At 38.2% G+C, this 2,968-nt stretch overlaps 1 non-coding gene across 1 annotated transcript; it reads right to left on the bottom strand.

The window, feature by feature from the left end:
* Positions 1–2,589: 2,589 nt before the first annotated feature.
* On the bottom strand, positions 2,590–2,696 carry LOC141618784 (small nucleolar RNA R71). The gene has a single exon (XR_012531499.1). It is a non-coding gene; the product is annotated as a small nucleolar RNA R71 (small nucleolar RNA).
* Between the last annotated feature and the right edge of the window lie 272 nt (positions 2,697–2,968).

The following is a 2,968-nucleotide window of genomic DNA, read 5'->3' on the forward strand; positions in this document are numbered from 1 at the left end:
CTATGATCACTGAACTACTCTTTTCCCAGTTATATTGTATAAACTTGGCCCAAGCATTTCTTGCTTATGCCACTTTTCTTGGATTTCTATTCCTTGAAAATATCTCATACATTCTGTTAGCACCTCAAATATGACTGATGTGACCAATATTTTAGCATATTTAGTCCCCGAATTAGCCTCGTTTCTATGCTTTTTAATGCATATTTGGGTCATTTACTATCTTTAGTCCTTTGTTTTGCATATTCTTTGAGGTTTTGTTTCCTTGGTAGGAGAGGAGCGCAAACCTTGCATTTTCATGGCAAAATAGAGCTAAATTGATTGAATCCAATGACCAAGCATCAAAGTGGAGACAAGACTAGAAGGCCTTTGTACATAATGTAGTAGATGGGCAATGATGAAGAAGATCCTTGCATCTCCGACAAGATACCGGGGGATATTTGGAAGAAGAAAAAAAGAAAAGAAGAAAAGGCATGCTGGACCAAGATCCGAGCATCTCACCTGTCAGGACGCCCGTCCAAAAGCACCAGAATCCGAGCGTCCAAGCTGCTAGGCCGCTCGTCCAGCCACTGCACAATCCGCTCATCCCGACCCTTTGGACGCTTGGATTGTCTTCCAGAGCAACACGTCATCTTCTTCCTTCATTGAAGATGCGCATATTTTTGAAAGACTAGCTAAAAGAAGACCCGCATCTTTTCTTGACAGGAGCGATTCCTCAAGGACTTAATCGTCATTTAAGCCCTTAGTAACCCTAATTTGTGCACCTAATCCCCACTATAAATACCCCATTAGTATAATTATATTATCATGTTCTTCTTATCAATCTTTAGTGTAGTTTATATTATTCTAATCTCTCTTTAATCTTGTAATCAACTTCTAATCAAGTCTTAATACAAATCTCATTTCCTTAATTTCTTTATTGTTCATCTTTTATTTTGGGTAATTGAAGATTATTTGGGTTTATTGGGAGATTGACAACCTTCCATCAATCATCAAGTACTTCTATTATTCTTTGCATTATTATTTTGGAATCATCATTAGGTATAACTCTCTTAATCCCTTTTTAATTATTGTTAATCATCTTCATTTATTCATCATGTTTTGCTTTGTTAATGTGATTGACAACCTTGTTAACATGTTAAACTTGATAATGAGTGAGTAGTTTCCTTGACTAGGGTTAATGGGGAATTAGAGGAAACCAACATGGGGAATAATTCATGCTTAATCTAATATGCTTTCATAATTAATTTGCTTGCTTGTTGTGATTTCAACTTATGCACATGTTATGTTTGATGAAATGCGAGCCTATGAATCCTTGCATTTTTTACCCATCACTTATCTTTTCAATGAGACTTGTAAGACATAAACCAACTCGAGTCTCATTAAACCATGCATATTGTTGGATAGGGAGGATTAAGTCGACTTGTAGGTGTTGTACAATATAATCGATTCGGCTCCGGGACCCAAACCTTCCTAGGGATTGTAAGATATACACTAACTCGATCCCATCACAACAATAATTGCTTGCATCTAGTTGAAAACATGTTTGTCTGATAAAATACCATGAATCCCCTATGAACCCATGACACCCTAGTGCTTTTAATCAATTGTTTACATCTCATTTTAAATCTCTTGCTTGTTTACTTTTATTGTTATTTAGTTTAGTGATCTTCTTATCTCAACCCAAATTGTGACACCCCTAGACACCACTACTTGCAATCGAAAATCCTACATCAATATCCGTCCCTTGGGATCCGACCTTTACTTGCCTCTTTACTAATAGTAGAGTTGTTTGTGAAGATATAAATATTGTTTTGGTCTAGGTGCTCCTAACGATAAGTAACCGAAATCTAAGCTCCAAGAGAGTCCGACCAAAAATGGCGCCGTTGCCGGGGACGGTGTTAACTTGATTTGATTTTCTTAGATTGTTATTAGTTGTGTCTTTCTTTGCCTTGGGGAAGTAAAACTCCTCAAAGTTTGTTCTAATTGTTTTCAAGTTGTTTGATATTTTGCATGTCTAGAAGATCACAAGGTAACTTGTTACCCATTGATCACGAAATTGAAAGAACTTTGACAACCAATAGAAGACTTGCTGGAAACACCTCGAGAGGTATTGGTGAGGTTGTAGATAATCATTCAAATACTCTTGTGTTCATCAACCCTTTTGCAAGAGAAGGTGAGGAGAACCCAACACAAAATCAACCACAAAATCAACCCACAATGCCTAAGTTTTAATCACATTCCGTACCAACCGAGGAGAACCTACCCAATGGAACTCCCACAACACAACACTTAACCGGAAATTTCATTGCAAAATCCGCATTTATCCAATTAGTCGAAAGAAGCCAATTTGGGGGGATGCCTAGTGAAGACCCTCATTCTCACATAGAGACTCTTTATGACTATTGTGATGCGATTTCACAAACCGGTGTGACTCAAGACCAAATTCGATGGGTCTTATTTCCTTTTTCTCTAATTAGTACCACGAAACAATGGTTGAAGAGCCTTGATAAGGCTACTCCTGGAATTGACTCTTGGAAGAAGTTGGATCTAGCTTTCTACAAAAAATTCTACCCTCCGGAAAAGACAAACATGCTAAGAGCTCAAATTACGGGTTTTAAGCAAAGGGACGAAGAATCTTTGTATGAAGCTTGGGAGCGATTTAAAGGAACTTGTCTCTCATGTCCTCATCATGGACTTAGCGAGTGGTTCTTGGTACAACAATTTTGGAACGGTCTTTATGAAGACTCAAGAAACATTCTCAACATGGGATCAAATGGTATGTTCACCGAAGTTGACGATAATCAAACGTGGAACAAGATTGAGGAAATGGCGGTCCATAATTCACAATATAGTAGGTGTGGACATGGGCCACGGGGGCGCTTGGGAACAAGCGTTTGCATTTGTGGAGTCGCCACCAATTTATTGTGGAAAATTGGAAACCGTTGAATACCTCGTGTCATGTCAAGAC

Source organism: Silene latifolia, chromosome 1 (assembly GCF_048544455.1).
Source record: "Silene latifolia isolate original U9 population chromosome 1, ASM4854445v1, whole genome shotgun sequence".
Taxonomy (NCBI): Eukaryota; Viridiplantae; Streptophyta; class Magnoliopsida; order Caryophyllales; family Caryophyllaceae; genus Silene; species Silene latifolia.